This window comes from Rhinopithecus roxellana, chromosome 15 (genome assembly GCF_007565055.1).
Source record: "Rhinopithecus roxellana isolate Shanxi Qingling chromosome 15, ASM756505v1, whole genome shotgun sequence".
Classification (NCBI taxonomy): Eukaryota; Metazoa; Chordata; class Mammalia; order Primates; family Cercopithecidae; genus Rhinopithecus; species Rhinopithecus roxellana.
Genome location: NC_044563.1, coordinates 15,141,651 through 15,163,082, shown reverse-complemented (window position 1 = coordinate 15,163,082; position 21,432 = coordinate 15,141,651). Strand labels below are relative to the sequence as shown.

The 21,432-nt window shown below is 39.2% G+C and overlaps 1 protein-coding gene across 5 annotated transcripts in view; it reads right to left on the bottom strand.

Annotated features, from left to right (window-relative positions):
- Positions 1–21,432, bottom strand: part of EXT2 (exostosin glycosyltransferase 2) — a 199,511-nt gene that overhangs the window by 86,356 nt on the left and 91,723 nt on the right. The window lies entirely within an intron of this gene.

The window sequence follows — 21,432 nt, the reverse complement described above, 5'->3', positions numbered from 1 at the left end:
ATGGCAGGCTTGGCGGCTTTTACCAGGACCGATCCCAGAGCTAAGCAACTGCTCAAAGTCTTCCCCTCCTGAAAATTTGCATGGACTAATTAAGTTTGGCTCTGATATCACTGAAAAAGGAGCTGAGAACTTTTGCAGCTGAGAAAAGAACTCTAGTTAAACACGACAGATTAAAGCATGCATTTATCTCCACTCTCTCCCCAAAACCAATAAAAAGGCAGTTGATGAATATAAAAGAATATAAATCTGCAAGGACAAAGAGACGGGAGAAGAGACAACAGCTGATGGGCCTATTACGATATTTCTGAAAGACGGAAAGGGCTAGAGAAGGGGTAGCAGAGGAGGAGTGAGAGTGGAGACCTGGGCACCTACCAGGAGGGGAGGCAGCAATGGCAAGCAAGCCAACCTGGGAATTCCCAGGGCTCAGGAATGAAACTCACCAGATACCTTGTGAGGTAAGAGGAGCGGTAAGGTTGAAAACAGGAAGACTGTTAAAAATCTGTGTAAGGAGCAGTTAGAGGCCCAGATTCACAAACTTTCCCTTGATCCTATTCAGCCAGAAAACGACTTGTCCCTTATCCCAGCTAGAGAAGGGAGGTTTCCTCGAGGAAACTGAAGCTCTAGACAGGGAAATACAGGCAGAGAGGAGAGGAAAATACAGGCTAAAAATCTACATTCTGAATAATGGGCCCTACAGCCTTCTTTCCCCTTCAGTTCCCAAAGCGTTGGCAGCCATGTGGCTAGCTTGGCACCCCAACATCTTACAGTGAAGTCCTCCAGGCAATAAGCTGGCCTTCACACAGAGAACTTCCGATCAGCTTTTCAGTGCTTCCCTCTCAATCATGAGCAGATTCTAGAATCACAGACATTTCAAGAGCATCTTCAGTATGAATGACAGAAACCAAACAAATAAAGAAAAAAAGGAACTTAGAAGTAACAGAAACAATAGAAGCAGCAGAAGGAAATTAAAATCGCATCAACAACAAATTGTATCCACTGGGAGATAAGATTCTTCATCCATGAAACAAGAATAAATTCCTATTTTTATTTTAAAAGCTCTATCAAAGAACAGAAACAACTCTTTGACATTAAAAATATAATAGTTTAAAAAAATTTTTAAGGGCAGGATTGCTACCTGGTTGGTCCTGCCAGTGGGAGGAAAAAGGGTCAGGATTGCAAGATAAAGATGAGAAAATATTCCAGACTGGTGAACAAAAAGGCAGAGATGAAAAATAAGGACAGAAAAAAATGAGAAAATCTAGGAGGTCCAACATCCATTTAATAGGAGATTCCAGAAAAGAAAACACAGACTATGGGAGAAATAAATCTATCAAAGAAATTAAAGAAGTTCTCAGTACGTAAGATATGAGAGGTATGAATTTTCAGATTGCAAAGGATTAACAGAAGTAGCACAGTGAATTTTTTTAAAAAGACAAAAATAAAAAAACAAAAACCACTGCCATATTACAGTGCATATTTCTAAACACAGAGAATAAAGAGAAAATGCTCACAGTGTGTGAAAATAGGTGAGGAACATATGAGTTCAATGTACAATTCTCAAAACTTATCTGTTAAGTGTGAAATGTTTTTAAAATAAAGTTTAAAAAGTAATGAAAGAAATTCAATCTCTTTGCTGTCATTAAAATATTAAGTACTTTTAATACAGCAATGTAAGCAAAACTATTTTTGTACTGATAACAATTAAGATTATTTAAATGTTCTTATATTTTTTACCAGCTTTATTAGGATATGATTCATGTACCATACAATCTACCCACTTAAAGCATATAAAGGTTTTGGTATATTACATTGTTCACTTTTTAAAACTGTAGTAAAATAGATATAATATTAAATTTGCCATTTTAACCATTGTTAAATTGTTAAATGTGTAATTCAGTGGCATTAATTACACTCATATTCATACATTATCATGCAAAAAGCCCAGGACTGAATTCCATCTTTGCCAGAAGGTGGCTGAGTATAAAATGTCCTATCTGCTATTACAGCTGCTGCATACTTCCCTAGCCTTTTATACTCTGGGATTGCCAAGGTCCCCTATCAATCTCATCCATATCACTGATGGACACCCATCACCACCTTTGTGACAACGGCTGTCTGCCAGATGTAAGAGTGTGGGATGAGAAATGCACACAAACACACGGAATACACATGGGATGGAAACTCAAAGAAGCTGAATGCGATTCCTGGGGTCCTAATGTAATCAGGATATTAAAGCCAAAGTGTCCACAACATGCTATAATTAGATTTCACAACCAAGACACAATAGGAAAGGCCATCTTTTCTTTTTCTTTTTTTTTTCTTTGAGACAGAGTTTCACTCTTGTTGCCCAGGCTGGAGTGCAATGGCACAATCTTGGCTCACCTCAACCTCCATCTCCCAGATTCAAGAGATTCTCCGGTCTCAGCCTCCCAAGTAGCTGGGATTACAGGCATGCACCACCACACTTGGCTAATTTTGTGTTTTTAGTAGAGACGGGTTTTCTCCATGTTGGTCAGGCTGGTCTCAAACTCCCGACCTCAGGTGATCCACCCGCCTCAGCCTCCCAAAGTGCTGGAATTACAGGTGTGAGCCACCACGCCCGGCCAGGAAAGGCCATCTTTTCAATGTTGACCTTCTGTTTCCATGACATCACACTTTAATATTAAACTGTAGTCTTAGGAAGGTGCCTGGATTTTAGTATTTGACCTTAGCAACTCATTGTATTTCTAGAAACCTTTTTGAGTTTTCTACCCCAAATTTTATTCTTTATCTCTTCCTGACCTTTATGGAAACTGAAGTCAGAAAGTAGTCCTATATTTAAGTCATAATTAATCCCCAGGGACGGTTCATGGTCTATGTGTCATCACTATCCCCAACCCAGTCACCTAACCCTCTTGACACAATACTCACTAATGCCTGCTTGAAAAACATCATTTTAAGTGGAAAAGAAACAAAAAGATTCTTTTAAAAAAGTGTATAAAATGATTTAATGTGTGATATTGAAACAGTCAAGATCCACTGAGTACTTACTAAGCATAAAGCACTGTGCTTTACATGTATTACCTCATTAGATATTCACAACAACCCCCAAGATAGATATGGCTACTGTTCTCACTTTACAGATGAGGAAACTGTAGAACTAGAAATAGCAAATGATGTTCAAGGCTATATAACCTGTAAGTGATGGAAGTGAGATACAACTCAAGCAATCTGATTCCAGAACACCAGATGGTAATGGTTCACAGCTCTTCCCTATGCCCTCCTACATACATACCCAGACCGGGTATGCATCACCATTTTATAGACTTTGGAAAATGCAAGTGTGGGGAACTCCAGAGTTTGCTACTTCTAGCTCTTTTCTCAGACAAAAATCCTAAAAGTTTTTGATCCTTGTTAATAAAATCTGGGCCAATAAGCAAGAACCCACCCCAAACACTATGATTTCAGAGAGTCTATGGAATAAAAACACACCAAATATATAACACTGACACAAAGTGTGCACATAAATTTAAAAAGGTAAATACACCACTAAAACAGAAGGAAAAACTATTAAAACTCTAACAGAATGAGGTCTGTTCTTTGGGAGAAGGGGGGAGAATGCCAACACACTTAAATGTCTTTATGACATTAAGAGGAGAGGAAAATTCCCTAAGAGATGCAAAGCACAGACTCACAAAACGAGTGCCTTGGCATTTAAACTAAGGCATCCCTGAAAGGCATCGCAGCTCTGATTTCAAGGAGCTGCCAGGGACATGGAGCCAAAGTCGCTGGCAAGACAACAGATCGGGTCTCATCCCACACGCCAGCTCCACTTGGGAAGTGAACTGGTAGGAGAGGAGGGAGGACAGGAAGGAATGGCTGGCTGGGAAGTGGACAGTAACTTTTCTTGATGTTCAGTTTTTCCACACTTGCATCCCAAACAGGGCTTGACTACTGGAGAAGCAGGGAAGGCAGCATGGGGGTACGGACAGCATGAAAAGGAGCATAAGGAGGACTGGATCTTGCCGATACCTTCCCTTAAAATCCAGAAGTGGAGATGAACACAGGAGGCAGTATGTAAGCTTCTAAGCATGCATTTACTCAAATACAGGCTCGATTATTTACTGTAGAACACACCACCAGAGTTAATGCAAATGGCTTCAAAATTGAGTTAGCATGTTTGAAGTCAGTTTTGGAATCACAAGTCCTTAATCGGAATCCAGGTTCTTTCACTTGCCAGCTGCATAGCCTGGGCAAAGTACTTAACTTCTCTTGTACCTCAGTTTCTCTATCTATAAAAATCATCATACAACTATTACCATCTTTCTAGGTAGTATTACTTGGCCTAAATGAGGTAATATATGTAAGGTACTGTCATGTAGAAGCATTCAATAAATGATAGCCAAAATTGAACTTGTGTGAGTTGTAATTTCTCTGGGCTTCACTTTCTGTGTGTCTCAAAAGGGGGTAGGAGGTTGCCTAAGCAGTCTTGAGATCTCTTGCAGCACAAGAATTTCGAATGAATTGCAGTACAAGAATCCCAAATGAAATTCTTCTTTCTCCCTCTCTTTATCTTATCATGTTTCAAGGTCCTGGTTTACGTGGATTCTCTACCGCTACTTCTTCCTGTCCAAATACACTGTTTTTAATATCCACGATTTTCTCTTTTCCTTTCTGTTCATTATGTTTTGGCTATCCTGAAAGCTCCATGAAGGCAGGAGCCAGAACACCTACTATTTAGAACAATGCCTAATTTTTCAATCAAAACTTGTTTTTTAAAGGAGTAAGTTAAAGCCAAATGACTCAGGCCTTTTTTATCTGTCTCCCTTATGTATAGATATGAATAGCTGATGTACATTCAAATGACTAAAATTATGAGTTTTGAAATGACTCCCAACCTAGTTAACTTGTTTTATACATAGTTACCAAGAATCTTACTGTGCTGTGTTCTGAAGAAGTGTAGGATTTTACAGGGATATTTAACAGAGGGCTTTAATCTGGGCCTTGCCATGTACTAGTCTTATGACATGTACAGTTCTTTGAGTATCAGTTTCCTCATCTGTAAAACAGGGATCATGACAGTAACTACCTCCTAGGGTAATGATTAAACGAGATTATGTACATAAACATTTAGCAGGGGGCTCAACACAGGACCCTATGAATTAGAGTTTAAAGCAAACAAAATACTTCCATTCTTCCCAATTTGTATTCTTGCCTACTAAAACACTGGTATTGGTGATTCAGCAATCATTCCCACTAGCATTATTTCTGGTACTCATTCATTCAGCTAACATTTCCTGAACATACACTACAAGCCTGGAATAGTGTTAAAGCTGCAAAGATGAACACTTGTCCGTCCTCTCAAAACACACATAACCTAATGGGGAAGACAGCGCGGTAAAAACACAAATTACAATGTAAACTAACAAGTAGTAAACAAAGAATGAAAGGTACTCCGTAGGTGGAAACGTGGAGATCTACACAATCACCTCTCCCTACCTGGAGATGAGGAGGTCTGAGCAGTGCCTTTAAGAAGCAGCAGGAGAGGGCTGGCCAAAGAAGCCTAGGGGCAAGCTGGGCGGCATGTGCAAAGATTTGCCGACAAGACAGTGAACCATCCAACAGGGCACCTCACAGCTTGCTGGGAGGAGAAAGGTCAGACAGCAGAAATGAGAGGAACTCAGGTAATGGCAGGTTAGAGCTTTATGGTGAAAAGCCTTAAATAACAATTTTTTTTTTTAAAGTTACACAGCTAGTCTTTTCGTTTCTTTTGAAACTTTCTTTTCCTGATCATTGTTTTAGTGACAAATTGACATGGCTACCGTTATGCTCTATTTAAAGAGTCATAAATAGCAAACGGTGATCTGCAACTAAGCTTCTGTGTCAATTGCTTTTCCCTTCCTCAAGCATAATCCTATTTGCCTTTGGAGGTCAGTGACAGTGTGGAGAAAGCCAGCTTTAATTGGGGTGTATACCTTCACACAGACACTCCACCCCACTAGGGTAAGGTCAGCAAACTAACCTCCAGAGAAAAAAAGCTTACTGGGGAGGAACATTTCAAAAACGGCATTTAGTCACCTCTGAAATACCTTTAAGAATTGACCCCCTGCTGGCTGACCAAAGAGAGTGTCTACAGTCTGGGACCTCTTGACCCCACTTTCTGCAGGAAATCAAGCAAATTTAAACCTCCATAATTTACTCAAGACTGGTTTCTGCCAGGGAAAAGGCAAACAATGCTGGCAATTAACTCTGCTACCTGATTAAATCTCCATGATGGTAAGATAGGGCATAAAACCAGGCATCCAGCAACAGAGAGCTGGAGACAGGCAAAGCCCATCTATCGCTGCTATGCCTTCAAAACCTTGGCTATCAATGCAATTTTCAAATGCACTCGATGAACCTGTTCACTCAAAGGTAGGAGGAGATACCAAAAGAATAAGTGTGTATTATTCTGACAACATGCTGGCCTTTGGCCAAAATGCCTTGCTCACCTCTTGCCCATCCTCCCACTGTTTACTTCTCACTCCTCCAATGAATATTCACTATAGAAGCGCCAATAAGAAATCTCACATTGTTAAATTGCAATTGCATAAAAGTAATCCCTAACAGCCACGAGAACTGTCAGGTCACAATGCCAGCTGTAGAAAAGTTCTTTTATTCTGGAAAGCCCTGGTGTAAGAACTAGTAGTGTGCAGACACTAGTGAGAGGGATGTGTGGGCTCAGGTTTCAGGATGCCTTGAAGGAAAGGCCATGGGAGACTAAGCTTAAAGTCAACTACCAGTTCAAAGGGGTTTCCCCTTTAGGAAAGAGATTCAAACTCAAGCAACTAGTGGTGCCTTGGCAATCCCAAACAAAGGAGGTTGCCTGGGCCCTTCCTGCAATCCTGATTTGCTTTCTTGTAGTTGAAAGGTCATGGTAGCTATATATGAGCCTAACCAAAACCATTCTAGGGTTACCATACAGAAAGCAGAGAAAGGTGGTAAACGGGTGGCCTTTGCTAGCCATTCTGAAATGTTCTTGCTGACTACTCGGATTGTGAAATCAAGAGCAAGGAAAACCACATTTCATTACCAACTAAAATACTCTTTAAGCCTAAACCAAACCAAACTGTAGCACTGAAGAAATCAAGCTGCAATACAGGATGATCCAAATTTTAATTACTATTCCTCATCATATCAGATATTTTTTGTCACTATGTATAACTTCATGTGAAAATAAGAGAATTCAGCAGATATTTGAGTCAACCTATATCTGATTTAAATGAACATATTTTGCCTAAACAGAAAAATGAGAAGACAGAGAAGAAAGTAAGAAAAGAAGACAGGCTTGTTATACAGAAGCTTTTGAGCCCCTAGTAATGAGAAAGAAGCCTTACCTATTCCTACCTTGATAGAAAGGGCAGTTTTCTTAGTTGTTTTGAAGTTATCAACCCTTACCTCAATGTGGTTTCAATTATGAATTACCAGACTAAAAGGGGAAAAAAGCTTTGATTTATTCTTTTTTGCTCCAATTATGCATGATGTGTTTCCACTGAAGACTTTGAAAAGTATTTCATCATGCCTCTCATCCAGAAGTGGTCAAAGGGCAAAACCAAAAGGAGTTAACCCCTTCATTTCTCCTTTAGGTTCAAAGAGACTCCCCATCAATGAATATAGGACAAGGCCTTGGAAGCAGGGCAATGAAAGAGTTAAGCATTAGCATCATATTACTAACGTGCATAAGGGTGGTGTCCCTTGTCCAAAATGGTGCGATGATATTTATGTTAATGGTTACTGGGAGATTTGAAAGGGGCAATCAGTAATGTGGTCCACGTTGCCTTAACCATTAAACCTCTACAGCCCCAAATACCCACAGCACAGCACTCTATCAGCCAGGCACATGCTGACTTGCAAAACTAGAGAATTACTGAGACCTAACAATGTCTTCAAGTAGCATCTCTTAGCTCAAGAGAGAAAAGTTTTGGGGACAAGTCTGAAGTTTACCTGATACATCGTGTCTACTTCATTTCACTCTCAAATAATTACTGATATGGTTTGGATTTGTGTTCCTACTCAAATCTCACATTGAATTGTAATCCCCAATGTTGGAGTAGAGGCCTGGTGGGATGTAAATGAATGATGGGGGTGGGTTTCCCCCTTGCTGTTCTCAAGACAGTGAGTGAATTCTCCCAAGATCTGGTTGTTTAAAAGTGTGTAGTACCTCTCCCTTCTCTATTCCTCCTGCTTCAGGTATGTAAGACTTGCGAACTTCCCTTTTGCCTTCCGCCATGATTGTAAGTTTCCTGTGGCTTCCCCAGAAGCAGAAGCCTGCACAGCCTGCAGAACCAAGAGCCAATTAAACCTCTTTTCTTTCCAAATTATCCAGTCTCAGGTAATTCTCTATAGTGATGTGAGAACAGACTAATACAATAACTGACTGTTCTGAAAAACAAGAATAACACTGAAGGCCAAATCTCACTGACCAAACATTAAACAAACACGTGAAAAATGGAGAAAAGCAAAGGCTAGAAATTCTCTTAAGGCTTCAACTAAATAAGATAGTTAATTATTAACTTAAAGTTCCTGAAACCTATTTACAGCAATTTGCTTATAAGTGAGTTTTCTAAATGGTGGCATCACATTTGGGGGCACTGAACTAACAAGTACCATGATTGACATCTGAAGAAACTGAGCCAGAGACTAACTCAGGGTCACAAGAGCAGGCCAAATATGTCTACAGATATTCTCTTTTTCCTACAGCTGCTTTTAAGATCTTCGCTTTTTCTTTGGTTTACTGCAGTCTCATTATGATTACCAGGCTGTAAATGTACTTTTACTTATCCAGCTTGTGGTCTGTTAGTCTTCCTGGATCTGTGGCCTATGTCATTCAACAACTGTGGAAAATTCTCAGCTCTGATCCTTTCAGTAGGGCTTCTTTCCATTCCCCACCTCTTCTTCTGGAACTCAGCTTAGCGTATGTTGGACCTTCTCTCTCTGTTCTCTATATTACTTCACTTACTCCTTCATATTTTCCATCTCTTTGTCTCTTTGGGCTGCATTCTGAACAATTTCAGTGACTCTAATAATCTAATCTAATAATTGCAAGCCCTTGCATGTCTATTTCTGGTAGTTCTCACTCACAATATTGCCTACAGCTTTATGGTTGTGAGCTGCTAATTGTCCTCAGACACTTAATTTATAAGAATTATTTGAGACTTGGACTGAAAATACAGTCCTTATGACAGGGTTTGTGTCTGCTTCTGCTGGTTCCTATCAATACAAAGCCACTTTCAACTAAATTCCCTTCTTAAGGCTTATTTGGATGATAACTATACTAAGAATCCATCTGGAGGTGGCTTGTGATTGCAGTTCTCAATCACAAGGGTCAATACAGACAGGTTTACTCCTTCCTTACTCTTTCATCGAAGACATAACTTTTAGTTCCCTAGCTTCATCCAGGAAGTCCTTGTGAGAGTTGGATGGGCCACAGGATTTAAATCCTAATCCCTGTCCCTTACTTCACAGAGTCACCAGGTCAAAGCTCCAGATCATCAAGGTCTACAAAAGTCTCCATAGCAAAAGCTGACTTTGGCTCCCATTCACCTCCCAGGATACTGAGTTTCACTTTGATTTGGGGATTAGTAAATACCTTACTTTCCTGCCAGCTCAGTAATAGGTTAAATTGCTTTATAATACTTCATTCAGTATTTTAGTTGTTCACTTAAGAAGGTCACTTAGCATATCTAACCTATCAGAAAGCCAGGGACAGAAGTCTTTTTTATATTTACACTGCCACTGTACTTATGTGTCATTGTGTTCCCTGTTTAGCTTGGGGGCCAAATTTGGGTGCAAGATGAAAACAATTATACGAAAAGAAAGCAGTATAATAGGTGGAATGATGGGCAGAGAATCTCTGCATTAGATGAATCAACATACTTCTTTGGACCTCCATTTCCTCATGTAAAAAAAGAGGTGATCAGTGGATGGGTCTTGAAATCAATATGTCTCACTTCCTTCATCTGTAAGAATAGTGCTAAAGGAATGCTACTCTTGGTTGTAAGGAATAAACAAGAGAAAAAATATAATAAGACCTATCTGGGCACAAAAAATGCCCTCCTGTATTTTTAATTTTCCTCTCCAGAGTCCCACCCAATTCTAAAATTTATGTTTCCATGTGATAAAGCATTATACTATCAACCTTATAATCAACACTTCACTTCTTATAGCCCCACACCACTTACAAAATGCTTCCATGTATATCATTAATTTCTTAAAGTAGTTCTCTCAAATAAGTATTCTCATTTTACAGATAAGAATAATGAAATTCAAAGAGATAAGAAACTTGCTGGGGTGGGAAGATTGTTCGAGGCCAGGAGTTCAAGAGCTGGAGGCCAGGAGTTCAAGATCAGCCTGGGCAATATAGCAAGACTCTGTCACTATCAAAAAAAAAAAAAAATTACCTGTATATAGTGGTACAAGCCTATGGTCCTAGCTACTCAGGAGGCTGAAGCAGGAGGACTGGTGGAGCCCAGGAGTTTGAGGCTGCAGTAAGCTATGATCATGCCATTGCACTCTACAAAAATAAGATTTTTTAAAAGTAGCTCGGCATGTGGTGCACACCTATAATCCCAGCTACTCAGGAGGCCGAGGTGGGAGGATCACTTGAGCCCAGGAGGTCAAGGCTGTAGTGAGCTATGATTGTGCCACTGCAGAAGGGAGGGAGGGACGGAGGGAGGGAGGAGGGAAGGAGGGAAGTAAGGAAGGAAGGAAATTTTGTACAAGGTCAAGCTAATAAATGGTTTTGAACTCAGGTTTGATTCCAAATGTCCTCTGCAATGGTCTTAATTATAATCAGATAATCATATAATCAGATAATAATCGGTTGTTAATTGTTACACTATTCTTCTGAAGCTATCATTATCCCTAATCTCCATCCTACAGATGGGCAAATTGTTGCAGAGAGAGATTTGGTAAGTAACCTCAAGTCACTCAGATCATCCCCAAGAAAAAAGGGACTAAAACGTGCAGTTTAGGAATTTCTGGGCTATAGTTAGTTTACTGGAAGGCTCACAGGTTAAACCCATCTGAATGCCTCTTGAAAATTCCTGTTATTATCTGAGTTTTAGCTACTTCAATTTTTTCTTTATATAGCACTGAAATTCACATTTGGCTAAATGCCCACCCCTCTTCCATAAAGCCAAACAACTGTCAAGGAGAGCAAGAAAGGTTGCCACTGATTGCTTTTCAGGTAGTAGAGGAAAAAGTTGACATTTCATCCTCCTCTTGCTTGGAAAGAAAGCCAATTATTTATAAGAACCCTCATCTGGCTGCAGCTTCCATCAGTGGGATGGAGAGAGACCATTTAAATGGTTCAACATAAGCCATATTAAAAGAATTTGGAATGAGGGAAGAGAGGGCTCCATATGCTGATACTTTTAATAATTCATGAGTTATAGCAGTCTGCAAGTAATAAATTTCACTAAATATATCTATAGTATGATTGCTTAAGATACTGGCAAAGATAACACACTATTGATTTTATTGGTTTATAACTTGATATGTTAAAAATAACAGTTCAGGCCGGGCGCGGTGGCTCAAGCCTGTAATCCCAGGACTTTGGGAGGCCAAGACGTGTGGATCACGAGGTCAGGAGATCGAGACCATTCTGGCTAACACCGTGAAACCCCGTCTCTACTAAAAAATACAAAAAAAACTAGCCGGGCGAGGTGGCGGGCGCCTGTAGTCCCAGCTACTCGGGAGGCTGAGGCAGGAGAATGGCGTCAATCCGGGGAGGCGGAGCTTGCAGTGAGCTGAGATCCGGCCACTGCACTCCAGCCTGGGCGATAGAGCGAGACTCCGTCTCAAAAAAAAAAAAAAAAAAAAAACAGGTCAGCTGTTTCACAGTACAAAAGATTTAGATTATTTAGAACAAGGTCTTCAATCATCATCCTTGGACCTGCTACTTCATAAGTATACTGAAAATACTTAAATGCTTCAGTGAAAAAACTAGTGACTTACTTGATTCAAACAAAGAAAGCCAATCTATAAATCAAAGACAAAGTGTCCAACAATGTTCATGATGGCTTATACTACTATGTCTTACGAGAGGTAAAACAAATTTACAGCTTCATCTGATTCTCCCATACTTGAAATATTCTGGCAGTTTGAAAGAGTAGCTCATTCTCTGGTCTGGGCATAAAAATGCTTGTTGGTAGCCCATGACCATATTAGAGGGGTCATCTATGGTATAGGGGAAGATTTCATTGGCTTGGTAAATAAGAACTCTGGGGAGTGATTAAATTACAGCTTATGGCATCCAAGCTCAAAACACCAACACAGTTATAACCAAGAAAACCAAAGTTTCTGCATAGTTTGAGCTGTTAGGAGCCTAACACCAAAATGAAAGTTGATACAGAGCGGAAAGAAGAGCCTCCACAATGAAGTGATTTCTTAAATATTAATTTCTCTGGAATTCCAATAAAGCATATGTTTTGTCTACTGTGTTCCATCTCTGCTTCTTCCTGAAAAAAAGGCATGAACCCACAAGGGCAAAAAAAAATCTTTTACTGGAAACAAGAATGGACCAAAGTTCAACAAATTTTTGGAAGGTAAAACAGATGAAGCCTTCCTTTTTCAAAATCCTCTTGCTATAAAATGTAGAAATGTAGTATAAAATAAAACAAAAATTATTTTACATATACAGCTGAAGTCACTGGAAACGATAAGAAAATGAAAGCTGAACACCCAGGAGCTAGTTGGCACTATGGCACCACGGAGGGCCAAGCTTGTTGCAGGAGTTGGCAATGTAGTTGGTTTTAATGCTCATGCTGGAAGAGGAGACTTAGTTTTGGGCACAGGAAGTTAGGAAGTTAGAACTGAGACTTGTACATTAAACCAGATCCCCTGAAGGTCTATACAATCAGTGAAAGAGTAGGCTAGAAAAAGCCTCTCACTAGTACACAGAAGCAACAAAAGTCACTTTTGTTTCTCAGCCTGAGCTTGGGGTGGTGATGTGGGTGAGGGGGAATCTTCCTGGGGAACTTTTTCTTTCAATTTATGTTTGCTTATTGTTTTGTAACATTTTGTTTTGAACATCAAGCACTGTACCAAAATATGAGCCATTCATCTTAAGACAATGTATTTACCATAACGAAGAGCACTACGCTAGTGTTTACAAGTAGTTGCTGACAACTTAAAAAACTTATTAGTGGCATTGCTGTCTAATAATCAAATGCTTCATCACAGGCTGAATATAATTATTAAAAGAGAAAAGTTCCTCCTCCCTTTCTTACCTTCCAACCAACCAAACAAACAAACAAAAAAAAATAGTTTTCACCTGGAAAGAGCACTTACTTTAAGAAAAAATGTAATTTGTAGCTAGTTTTATTAAACCTAGAATGCTCTAAAACATTGGAAAACAAGGCTTCCCAGAGTAAATATAATGATACATGAAAAAACAAAATTCCCTGGAACAGCATGTTTTCACCAACTTGCAAAAAGAGAGTTTACTGCTTTGTAACCAAGTCAGTTTTGCCTCCCTTGGGAGCTTTTAACAGAGGCTAGGGCTCATGCAGGTTTGGGGTTTTAAATGAATTATCTGAGTGGTACAGAAACCTCCAGTGAGACATTAATGTTGAAGAAGCAAAATAAACAAAAACAAATAAATTCTCTGGAAAATACCTCCTTATCCCAAGATGGAAGAATTTCCACAGAAAACCTCACATGTGAGATGAACTCACATTCCAAAATTATAAAACATCTAATGAAACAATGCAACAAGAGCAGTGGACAGCAGATAAATGACAAGATCAGACCTTACAGGAATTCAGAAAATTGAATGAAGAATATAAAGTAAGTGTCTCAAATGATTAAAGATATAAAAGAAGGAATTAAAAATGTAAGAAAAAAAGATGCTATGAAAAAGACCAGGCAGACAGATTTGAAAAATAATCAAATAGAACTTCTACAAATAACCACTGAAATTTAAATCACGATGGATGGGTAAAAAACACATTAGTCAAAGATGAAGAAAACAGGAAAAGAGATGTGAAAAAGTTATCTAGCATGCAGCACAGAGAGAGAAAAATGTGGAAAACCTGAAGAACGAAACAAAACAAAGCTGAGAGACGTAAGGTAAGGACAGAATAAAAGGTCTAACAAAGATTTAATAGGATTCTAGAGTGAAAGATTAGTGAGAATTGCAGATACGTAATATTCAAAGAGAAAATGAAAACTTTCCAAAACTGGATTAAAGAAGAACCTTTAAACTCAACAATCTTCAGGATTAAAAAGAAAAATCACCCTCAAAAAAACTAGTGATTTATTTGAGAAGATAGAGAATAAGAACTGGAAAATCACCATTTGGCAACCACTATAACAACTGATTCAGGCAAGAATCACCAATGGATGCTAAAACTCTAGTGGGTGAAAGTTTGAGGAGTAACAGGATATTCACATAGTCTCAAATAGTTCCCCACAGGACACATAATAAAAGGAAAAGTAGTAACTTGACATGACATTGGAGAAACTCCCAGAAACCTGTGATCCAAGTTATCATCACCAGTAACAGGACAAATTGACATCATGTGTTCTCCAATATGATACACTGAGAACACATTACTTTTATGATACTCCTGTCAAAATGCATAATTTGAATCTCATCATGCAGAAGCATCAGACAAACCCAAATCAAAGGACGTCTTACAAAATAACTGACATGTGCTTTTCAAAAATGTCAATTTCACGTAAGAAAAAGAAAGACTGAGAAATCGTTCTAGACTGAAAAAGGAGGCTAAAGAGACATGAATGCAATGCATGGTCTTGGATTTTCTTTTGTTCTGATGGACATTATTGAGATAACTGCTGAAATCGAAATAAAGGTCTATAGATTAAATAACAATATTGCACCAGTGTTTATGTCCTGATGATTTCCACTGCTGTATTGTGATTCTGTATAAGAAGTACTTAGAGATAACGGTGCATCGTATCTGCTACTTCCAAAAAAATCAGGGGAAAAAATACATACACACGTACCCAGAGAAAAAGGAATAAAGCAACTGTGATAAAATATAAACAGCTGAAGAATCTGGGTGATGGGTGTACAGAAACATTTGAGAAATCTGAGTAAAGAATGTACTATTTTTAGAAATTTAATTCTGAAATATGTCAAAGTAAAAAGTTAAAATAAAAAATAGAGTTTTTAGATCAATTTAAATAAACAAAATGTAGATAGGTGGACAATAACCTACACGGCAAAGAGAAAAAAGGCTAAACCTTCCAAGGATAAAACTCAGAAATTGGAGATACTTGGTATCCTGGAAGAAGGGGCTCTGGAAACAGAAATAAGGAACAGTTGGTCTCAAGATCCCTTAAACTCAGCACTCACAGGCCAACTATCTCCCTGTTACCCCCACCCCTCAACCTTGGCAGGAGAAGGGAGGTTTATATTCTGGAAAAAAAGTGATTGAAGGAGATTCCAGACTCAGAGATCCCAGGCAAAGAAAGCAGGGTGAGGCAGCATACTAAACACAACAGATTAAATAATAATCTGTAAGATGAAGGATGAGAACCCAACTCCTTCCTCTATTCAGCTCCCAAAATACCTGCAGCCCAGATTTATTATCCATCCTTTTCCCAACCCCAAAAACAGAAAGATTATTCTCTGATCAATGAACCAGTCCAAGAGGAATAACCCATGCATGCCAACACTTAGGCAATCAGGTCCCTATCCTCTTAACCTAAGTTAAGCCCATTGCTTGACAAGCCTTATGCATGTATACAGAGCTTCCAATCAGCTTTCAGTGCCTCACTCTCAAATAAGAGCAGACTGCCAATAATATCAGGTATTTGAAGAAAGCATCCAATATGAAAAATACCAAATAAAAACTGAAAAAGGAATTCAAAGAAACCAAACAATAAAAGGAGCTGAAGAAAACTAAAAACTAAAAACCACAAACAATATCTTCAGAGAGAAAATACTCCACCTTTAAAACAAAATTAGGAAGCTATAAGATTAACTAGAAGTCAAGAAAAAAACTCTCAGATTTTAAAAGTAAACAAAATATTAAAAATCAAAAGAATGATCAGAGGCCGGGCGCGGTGGCTCAAGCCTGTAATCCCAGCACTTTGGGAGGCCGAGACGGGCGGATCACGAGGTCAGGAGATCGAGACCATCCTGGCTAATACGGTGAAACCCCGTCTCTACTAAAAAATACAAAAAACTAGCCGGGCGACGAGGCGGGCGCCTGTAGTCCCAGCTACTCGGGAGGCTGAGACAGGAGAATGGCGTGAACCCGGGAGGCGGAGCTTGCAGTGAGCTGAGAGCCGGCCACTGCACTCCAGCCTGGGCAGCAGAGCAAGACTCCGTCTCAAAAAAAAAAAAAAAAAAAAAAAGAATGATCAGAATACAAAACTGAGAAAATATCCAAAAAATCTGAAGATGAACAGATGGTAAGATACGAAAAACAGGGATCAGTCTAGCACATTCGTCATCTGTGTAACAGACGTCCCATAAAGAAAGAAAAGAGAAAACAGAAAAATAAAATAATCAAAGAAATAAAATACAAAAATTTCTCACAACTGAAGCACATGGATTTCCAGTTTAAAAGGGTCCAAATCAGTATCCAGCTAGCAGAAAACACCCACATCAGGGCGGATAATCATAAAATTTTAGAACATAGAATTTGCCAGGAAGGAAAAAAAGGTCACACGAAAGGACCAGGAATTGGAATGACATCTCACTTTTTGAGATTAAAATGAAAAGTTTAGAAGAAAATGGAGCAATTCTCTCAAAATTCATAAGAAAACCCACCTCAACCAGAATTCTACAATAGCCCAATTATTAATCACATGTGTAACAGAATAAATAACTTTTTTTTTTTTTTTGAGATGGAGTCTCACTCTGACGCCCAGGCTAGAGTGCAATGGCGTAATCTCGGCTCACTGCAACCTCCGCCTCCTGGTTTCAAGCAATTCTCCTGCCTCAGCCTCCCAAGTAACTGGGATTACAGGCACACACCATCATGCCCAGCTAATTTTTGTATTTTTGTAGAGATGGGGTTTTGCCAATGTTGGCCAGGCTGGTCTTGAACTCCTGACCTCAGGTGATCCGCCCACCTTGGCCTCCCAAAGTGCTGGGATTAGAGGTGTGAGCCATCACGCCCAGCCAGAATAAATAAATTTAGGACATGTAAGGTGACAGAAATGTATCTCCCTTCCTCCATTTCTTAAGAAGCTTTTGGAAAAAAATAAACCAAAACAGAGAAAGATGTTACACTATGGAAATAAAAAATCTGACACAGCAGAGACAAAAAGGGAATTCTCAGTGTCACGGTGTACTGAGCATCAGGATGACGGCTGCCCAGGAGACCTGGAGAGCAATCACTGCCAACTGGAACTGAAGAGAGGGGCTACAGGAGAGATGACTCCAGAAAGAAAGAAAAATCCTGGACTTCACTTGTGCTTGATCATTTTATTATTTTGTTTGGGAATCCAGCAAAATTAAATTAGTGATAGGAACATGGAAAACTGAGGGGGAAAAAAAACCAGGCATTTATTAGCTCTCTGGAAAATAGAAAGCTGTACAAGAAAGGAAACAAAATCCTTGTTTACAACTTTGTTCAGTTGAAAACAACATTTATACAGCTCTAATAATGCATATAATAAATACCACTTTAATGAAAAATGATGACAAAGTCATAATGGTAAGATGGAACAGGAGGAGTGTATAGGGGAAGTAGAAACAACAGGAGAAAAAGTGCTAACTTGAAGTAAAAAGAAGTTCCTGAGTAAAAAATTTAAAAACAGCATTAATGGGCAAATAGGAAGAAAGTATCAGAGAAAAGTTAAAGAGTTAAAAGCAGTTATCCCTTGAAAACAGGCCCTAATTTTCATTCTGTGGTTTCTTTTACTTGAATTTTTAAGCCATACATATGTGTTAAGCTGCACTATTTTCTAAAACACAAAACTAAGAAATACAGCTGAGGGGGAAAAAAAGGCAGGGAGAGCCAAAAGTCAAGAATCAGCCTCTGGTTGAAGCAATGTGTAAAGTTTTCTAATCTGCAGCTGTAATGACCCATTTATTAGAAAATTACACTCAAATATTAATCAACTGGGAGATACATAAAAACAATAGCCTATTAGAAATGGAAACAAAATTCATTATGTTGAGGTTAAAATACCTAACTACCACATTTCCCTGGTAACTTCTATTATTGAATCATTTAAACAGACCTCAAGGGAGAATTACAATGGCCCCTGAAAAAAGGGGAAAGGGAATTTGATGTGCTAATCTAAGTGAGAGTCGGTACATGAAGGATTACTTTGCCAAAACATTCAGTATGTTCTTAATTAATCTGTTGCCAGATCAAGCTCCCACGGACTCTGAAAAACTATTCTACTCACTGCCCTCCCACAAGCTGTGTGATGTAAGGAAGCAGTCAGGTTTTGATTCATGAAAGCTAGAGCCATAAAAGTGAACTCTAAGTAAGCAACGAAGGCAGGACTGCATCCAAGGAAACAATGTGTGTAGATTCATTCATCCAGCACCACCACTAGGGCTGCCATGCAGATGTGTGTTACACAGGCACATTCGTTTCTCTCTGCTACAAAAGCTCTAGCATGCTCTTCTGATTGACAAGATCATCTTAGTAATATCCCCGAGTCTGTCTTTTCATGTTCTTTATCTATCTTCCCCATCTGGATCGGGCTTGTGATTTTCATTTTCTTTACCATTTTCCATCTGACCATCAGAATTGGCCAAGTTCTTTGCTTGGGGCCCCAGATCAAGCTCTCTGTATCTTTCTGCATCTCTCCATCTGCAGACCCAGCTCAGCTTTCCTTATTCCCTGACTGCTGACATTCTGAGACTTTCTAGCTCACTTCCAAAGAAGTAAAAGGTACTACTCAAGGAAAGGTCTGGAATTTAGGGTAGCATACTGGATCACTTGTGCAAATGTGATCCTATAAATGTGAACCCTATAAAAACAATAGACTTCAAAAAGCTTAAACTTACCTTAAATTCAAGCTAAAATTTCTAAATTCCATACATTTTTTTTTTAATCATATCTAGGCAGTAGGAGGAAGACGGAGAGAAAAAGCCAAGAAGGCCTCCTGTGGGGCAGGGTAGGCTTTCAAATTCCAGAGAAACATTCCACAACTTACAGGGTGCTGAGTTGAGTTACACAGACTGTTAACCTAGTATCTTTTCAACTTAGAGTTCTGCTTCATACATCTGAGCTAGCGCTTCTTCAGCTTGCAGAGTGATTTATTGCTTGTTAGTGTTTATAGCTGAGTGATATTTTCAGCTGCTTGTACAACCACAACCTTTGTGAGTGAGGGCCACCGTCTGGACATATAAGTATAGGCAGCCCGGAGTTTTTCATGTAGCTGAGACAGATTCAGTCTAAACCCAGCCTCTGGATGCCTCTAATCCAAGCCCCGCGGGGTTAAGAGGAGGAAACGGATGAGGAGAAAGGAAGAGCCTTCTCCAGGGAGTCAGTTAGGACACACACAGTGAATGAAATTCCACGTCGAAATATGGTCCCTGGACCAGCAGCATCAACACCCAAGACTTGGGAACTTGCTAGAAATGCGAATTCTAGGTTCCAGACCTACCCAATGTGAATCTCAGGGTGGGGTGGCAGCACTCTGTATTCTGATGCATACGAAAGATTGGGAACCACTGCCCCATGGCACACTCTACCACATTTTGCCCACAGTTGTGATTTCTGATCCCCCTGGGTGATTCTTGCCAATCAAGTGCTCTTATGCAATACTCTCATCTGGCTGATCCCTTGCCCTTTCTATCTTCAAAAATTAGAGTTAGACTGAGGCTTAGAGGAGGTCCAGGGAAGTATCTAATCCTCATCTGAGGCTTTGATTGCAGTGAAGTTGCCACTCTGGCTAGATTTCATAGAAAAAGTTCTTGTTATTCAACCTCATTCTTATTCTGGGTATAATAATTCATTTTAAGATGCTTCCCCATTTTTCTTATCAATTTTTATCAATGGCTATAAGAACCCCTACTCTCTTCTCTTTCTGTTTTAAATCTGGTAAGGTAAATGCAGAAAGGAAAAAAATCTGGGGTATCTTTATTAGTGTTACCTATGATAGCAAACTTGAAAAAAAAAACTGTCTATCAAAAATGTAAATAAAATTATAACATTGATAAGATGGAGTATAATCTTTCAAATCACATCATAGAAAAATAACATGGGAAAACACTCCACTCTACATCATTTTCAGACTATTTTACATTTAGTTTTTAAAAAGTTGTCACCGAGAGGATATAGCTTTGGTGACACATGAATTCATAGTTTAAAGCTCATTTGTCTCAGTCTCTGTCCTCCTGCATATGTTCACATCTGGCAGAGAACCAGAAGTAAAATGAGGTGGGTGTCCAAGGAGAACCCCAGCTATAGAGACTAGCCCCAGATGTGAGGATGAAGGTCTGCCAAGAGGCAAGACCAGAAATGGCACCAAAGTTAGAAGTAATATAGGATATTTAGGGAGATGATAAAGCTTTGCTGATATTTGCAAAAAGGAGAGAAAAATAAAAGCATGAAAGGACAGAAAAGGGATAAAAATGTGTGGCAGCCTTAACATGAACAGTTAAGAAAATTAATATAAAAACATGCATGCTTCCCCTCATAAAGAACCTTAACTTGGTGATAAATTCTTTTCAAAAAGAATTCCTTTCAAAACAAAGGGTCAATTTCTCTAATTTAGATAGGTCTATTACTTTAACATTATGTCCAAGTTTTACTGTGTCAAACTTTTTCAGGTTCTAAGGGTGTGGTGCAACGTGGATAATGTCATCACCCTAGTTTTACAGATAAGAGTGACAAAGCATCTAGTGACATGAATACTCTGAAAGGCCACCTCTCACTGTCATAATCATTGACACACATAGGCCCCCCCCCTTTTTTTCACATTAAACTAAGGCAGCTGCATCTAGCCAAAATATGATTCTGAACTCTCACCTCTCCTTCTCCAGTCTGAGCAAGCTCTGTGCATGGCTGGAGACCCTAAGAGTGTATCTCTGAAAACCCCAGACCACCCCTTGATTTACTGACCAAGACCCACACCTACTCCCACCTCGGAGTGTCAGACACCATAAATTTGATGGAATCTAGAGAAGAGACTCCCCTGCAGGGCTCATAGTAATCTCATCTAGAGTAGGTTAAATATTTCTGAGGAATGGGAGAAGTTAACTATAAATAAACCATCGCTATTCAGGCCTCCCATCAGTTGTTTTCACTGAAGATGCAGAAATGTATCACCCACTGCTTTAAATCAGGGCTCTCGTCACCTGAGCTAGAAATGTGATAAATATCAAAGTATCCTAAAAAGGATTATTTAAGAAAGAGTTAAAAATATATAGAGAATATATTTCCCAGTTATATACCTTGATTTATGCTTTTTATGCTTATTTCTCAAATTGTTAAGAGTTTAGCACTTTGACCATTCTGTCCT